Raw genomic sequence first — 6004 nt, forward strand, 5'->3', positions numbered from 1 at the left:
GTGGAGAAGAGTTCAAGTTCTGGTGGGGTGGTGGGTTGCTAGGGGCAGCATGGGCCAAACATTAGAGGCAGTAGGAGGCCAAATGGAGATCCCTGCTGGACATTTCAACAGTGTGTGGAGCCTAGGGCTCCGGCCAGGTACCACTGAGTCAGCCTTGTTTTCTGAGATCACAAGTTCAGTGGACATGGAACTACATGGGGGAGGGTCAAATGGTTGGTTCCAGGTGCACTGCCTGAGTGGACAACGAATCCCTGAGGAAGGTGGAGTCAGCAGGCTTAGGGGTAGTCCAGAACGAATGGGTGGCAAGATAGAAGAGAAGTTGTACTAAGGAGGAAGGAAGTATGAATTTCTGTGCCCTATCCCACTTGTATCCTCCTGATGAACCTGGACTGATTAGTAAAAGTTTGACTGTTGCAAAGAACCTGGTGTCCCATGAATTATGGGCACTGGGTTCTTCGGACGGAAGCCTGGAGGCAGCGGAGGTCTGCGGCCTACAATTGAGTGTGATGCACCTCATATCCTTCAGCACACTGGGACTGGAATACCCCTTGTCTGTAAAAGTGCCAGAGAGCAACCAAACAGCAGCTTGGTCGCAACTACCACTCTCAAACACATTACACATAGGACGAGACTTGTCAGTCAATGGGATTGGGGCGGGGAAAAGTCACCATAAACTGACCTCAGACTAGTCAATCGAGTTGCATAGTCCATGGTCAGCCTTTCAAATTATGTCTTCTCTTTCAGAGTAAAACATGAAATAGCGCAATCACTGTTTGATTTATCCTGCCTATGGTTTGGAAAGAATGGATCTTATGTCAGGTTCTCCTTAACATCTCTATTTATTAAACTTAAAGAACTAGTACTTTTGTAACTAAGGCTCACAAACTCACAAATAAATCTATTTCATCTTATTTCCTGCGGAGATTGTGAATACTTTCCTTTTCCAGGAATGGAAACTTTAAAGTAATTTTGAGGCAGTATGGCGATTTCCTAGCATACGGCTTTGTCTTCTGTTTGTTCAGGAGAGTGGTTTAGGAACATATTGTTGTCACCACATTTTGCAACCTGCACAGTTTTGTTTGTGTTGACCTCTGAAAATAAATGCTGTGCACTATTCATAAGACCTCAGAAAAATGAAGACCTCTGCTAAGTAGCTGAAAATACATCTGTGAGTTGATTAAGTGTTTGCTTCCATTAGGATTAGAACATATTGTTTATTTTACACTTGTTTTTATTCCAGCAAAAAAAAAAACAATACTAATAATGACAAATTAGACAACATAAAAACTATCAGTTCTTATAGTTTTTTTTAGCATCAGTCAAGTAATGTCTCTCCTGGAGCTGAGTGACCCTTGTGATCCAGTGAAGTGAAGCTCAAACATATTTTGTTACTTACCTGACCACAGTAACAGAGATCTGAAATAAAGTGAAGAATAAAGTATTCAAGACAATCTCATAGAGAGGATGAAAATGATGTGTCAGAGTAGACAGGAGCATCAATCACTGTGTGCAACACTAAAATACAAGAGGGAAATTGACTCAAATTAAAATTTTAATGAATTTCTAATTCCAAACCTTATTCCCATTAATTAAATCATGGTTTGTTCCCTATTTTTGTTTGTTGGTACAACCACTTGGTACCACACATTTGGTTAAGGCATTTAAAATAGCAAGAGACTGCAGGAGGGGTGCCTGATATTTTACATTCAGATTTTTGTCTGAGACCATGTTGGAAGGTGAGTTTGTATTCCATGGTGTTGGTGCCATTGTTGTGGCTCTGTGCCTTTGGAGTGGTGTGAATTGTATCCATGGGGGCTTTGCCTTACAGCCTGGGTGCTGTGGGGCACCTGGATCCCTCACCCTGCTGATGCAGGGTCACTGCACAGCGACACACTTTATTCGGATGTGTAGTGTAAAATCTTCAAGGTACCACAAGCAAGTTGCAAGAACACAGAACCAGGTGGATGTTTAGTAACTTGTTTGCCATGGTTACACTATAACATGGGTCACAATGGGTTCCCATTCACTTACACTAAGCAATGTGGAAGCATCATATACTGATCTTTGACCAGGGAACCTGTGTTGCAGGCAAAGTCACTGTGTAACCCCATCCTAAATCACAGCATTCTTAAAGAAGCAATCTCAGCTGATACCTAATAAGGGCAGTCTCACACGTCCAGATAATTCCGGTACCGGAAAAATCGGTACCGGAATTATCCGTGTCCCCATGCGTTTCTGTGGCACATCAGTGTGGCACACGTGTGCCGACTGGGTACCACACGGAGCGTGCAGGAGACAGCGCTAGAGATAAGGGCTGTCCCCTGCATCTGGTGCTGAAGCTGCCATTCATATCTTCTCTGCAGCAGTGTTTGCTGTAGAGAAGATATGATAAATCCTTTTTTTTTTTTTTTTTTTTTTGTTTCTCGTGTTTAACCCCTCTGTGACCTTAGACGTACTATCCCGTCGAGGTGCCCTGGGCTTATCTGACCCTGGACGGGATAGTACGTCATAGCCGATCGGCCGCGCTCACGGGGGGAGCGCGGCCGATCGCGGCCGGGTGTCAGCTGCTTATCGCAGCTGACATCCGGCACTATGTGCCAGGAGCGGTCACGGACCGCCCCCGGCACATTAACCCCTGGCACACCGCGATCAAAGATGATCGCGATGTGCCGGCGGTACAGGGAAGCACCGCGCAGGGAGGGGGCTCCCTGCGGGCTTCCCTGAGCCCCCCGCAGCAACGCGATGTGATCGCGTTGCTGCGAGGGTCTCCTCACCTCCCTCCCTGCTCGAGCCCCGGATCCAAGATGGCCGCGGATCCGGGTCCTGCAGGGAGGGAGGTGGCTTCACAGAGCCTGCTCAGAGCAGGCACTGTGAAGCAGCCTGCACTCCTATCAGATCAGTGATCTGACAGAGTGCTGTGCAAACTGTCAGATCACTGATCTGTGATGTCCCCCCCTGGGACAAAGTAAAAAAGTAAAAAAAAAAATTTCCAAATGTGTAAAAAAAATAAAAAAAAATATTCCAAAATAATGAAAAAAAAAAAAAATATTATTCCCATAAATACATTTCTTCATCTAAATAAAAAAAAAAAACCAATAAAAGTACACATATTTAGTATCGCCGCGTCCGTAACGGCCCGACCTATAAAACTGGCCCACTAGTTAACCCCTTCAGTAAACACCGTAAGAAAAAAAAAAAAAAAAACGAGGCAAAAAACAACGCTTTATTATCATACCGCCGAACAAAAAGTGGAATAACACGCGATCAAAAGGACAGATATAAATAACCATGGTACCGCTGAAAGCGTCATATTGTCCCGCAAAAAAAGAGCCGCCATACAGCATCATCAGCAAAAAAATAAAAAAGTTATAGTCCTGAGAATAAAGCGATGCAAAAATAATTATTTTTTCTGTAAAATAGTTTTTATCGTATAAAAGCACCAAACCATAAAAAAATGATATAAATGAGGTATCGCTGTAATCGTACTGACCCGAAGAATAAAACTGATTTATCAATTTTACCAAACGCGGAACGGTATAAACGCCTCCCCCAATAGAAATTCATGAATAGCTGGCTTTTGGTCATTCTTCCTCACAAAAATCGGAATAAAAAGCGATAAAAAAATGTCACGTGCCCAAAAATGTTTTCAATAAAAACGTCAACTCGTCCCGCAAAAAACAAGACCTCACATGACTCTGTGGACCAAAATATGGAAAAATTATAGCTCTCAAAATGTGGTATTGCAAAAAATATTTTTTGCAATAAAAAGGGTCTTTCAGTGTGTGACGGCTGCCAATCATAAAAATCCGCTAAAAAACTCGCTATAAAAGTAAATCAAACCCCCCTTCATCACCCCCTTAGTTAGGGAAAAATAAAAAAAAATGTATTTATTTCCATTTTCCCATTAGGGCTAGGGTTAGGGCTAGGGTTAGGGCTAGGGCTAGGGTTAGGGCTAGGGTTAGGGCTAGGGTTAGGGCTAGGGTTAGGGTTAGGGCTAGGGTTAGGGCTAGGGTTAGGGCTAGGGTTAGGGCTAGGGTTAGGGCTAGGGCTAGGGTTAGGGCTAGGGTTAGGGCTAGGGTTAGGGCTAGGGTTAGGGCTAGGGTTAGGGTTAGGGCTAGGGTTAGGGCTAGGATTAGGGTTAGGGTTAGGGTTGGGGCTACAGTTAGGGTTGGGGCTAAAGTTAGGGTTAGGGTTTAGATTACATTTACAGTTGGGAATAGGGTTGGGATTAGGGTTAGGGGTGTGTCAGGGTTAGAGGTGTGGTTAGGGTTACCGTTGGAATTAGGGTTAGGGGTGTGTTTAGATTAGGGTTTCAGTTATAATTGGGGGGTTTCCACTGTTTCGGCACATCAGGGGCTCTCCAAACACGACATGGCGTCCGATCTCAATTCCAGCCAATTCTGCGTTGAAAAAGTAAAACAGTGCTCCTTCCCTTCCGAGCTCTCCTGTGTGCCCAAACAGGGGTTTACCCCAACATATGGGGTATCAGCGTACTCAGGACAAATTGGACAACAACTTTTGTGGACCAATTTCTCCTGTTACCCTTGGGAAAATACAAAACTGGGGGCTAAAAAATAATTTTTGTGGGAAAACAAAAAGATTTTTTATTTTCACGGCTCTGCGTTATAAACTGTAGTGAAACACTTGGGGGTTCAAAGTTCTCACAACACATCTAGATAAGTTCATTGAGGGGTCTAGTTTCCAATATGGGGTCACTTGTGGGGGGTTTCTACTGTTTAGGTACATTAGGGGCTCTGCAAACGCAATGTGACGCCTGCAGACCAATCCATCTAAGTCTGCATTCCAAATGATGCTCCTTCCCTTCCGAGCCCTCCCATGCGCCCAAACGGTGGTTCCCCCCCACATATCGGGTATCAGCGTACTCAGGACAAATTGGACAACAACTTTTGTGGACCAATTTCTCCTGTTACCCTTGGGAAAATACAAAACTGGGGGCTAAAAAATAATTTTTGTGGGAAAACAAAAAGATTTTTTATTTTCACGGCTCTGCGTTATAAACTGTAGTGAAACACTTGGGGGTTCAAAGTTCTCACAACACATCTAGATAAGTTCATTGAGGGGTCTAGTTTCCAATATGGGGTCACTTGTGGGGGGTTTCTACTGTTTAGGTACATTAGGGGCTCTGCAAACGCAATGTGACGCCTGCAGACCAATCCATCTAAGTCTGCATTCCAAATGATGCTCCTTCCCTTCCGAGCCCTCCCATGCGCCCAAACGGTGGTTCCCCCCCACATATCGGGTATCAGCGTACTCAGGACAAATTGGACAACAACATTTAGGGTCCAATTTCTCCTGCTAACCTTGGAAAAATACAAAACTGGGGGCTAAAATATAATTTTTGTGGAAAAAAAAATATTTTTTATTTGCATGGCTCTGCGTTATAAACTGTAGTGAAATACTTGGGGGTTCAAAGCTCTCACAACACATCAAGATGAGTTCCTTAGGGGGTCTACTTTCCAAAATGGTGTCACTTGTGGGGGGTTTCTACTGTTTAGGTACATTAGGGGCTCTGCAAACGCAATGTGACGCCTGCAGACCATTCCATCTAAGTCTGCATTCCAAATGGCGCTCCTTCCCTTCCGAACCCTCCCATGCGCCCAAACGGTGGTTCCCCCCCACATATGGGGTATCAGCGTACTCAGGACAAATTGGACAACAACTTTTGTGGTCCAATTTCTCCTCTTACCCTAGGGAAAATACAAAACTGGGGGCTAAAAAATAATTTTTGTGGGAAAAAAATTTTGTTTTATTTTTATGGCTCTGCATTATAAACTTCTGTGAAGCCCTTGGTGGGTCAAAGTGCTCACCACACATCCAGATAAGTTCCTTAGGGGGTCTACTTTCCAAAATGGTGTCACTTGTGGGGGGTTTCAATGTTTAGGCACATCAGTGGCTCTCCAAACGCAACATGGCGTCCCATCTCAATTCCTGTCAATTTTGCATTGAAAAGTCAAAAGTCACTACTTCCCTTCTGAGCCCCGAC

The sequence above is a fragment of the Ranitomeya imitator genome, chromosome 3 (genome assembly GCF_032444005.1).
Source record: "Ranitomeya imitator isolate aRanImi1 chromosome 3, aRanImi1.pri, whole genome shotgun sequence".
Taxonomy (NCBI): Eukaryota; Metazoa; Chordata; class Amphibia; order Anura; family Dendrobatidae; genus Ranitomeya; species Ranitomeya imitator.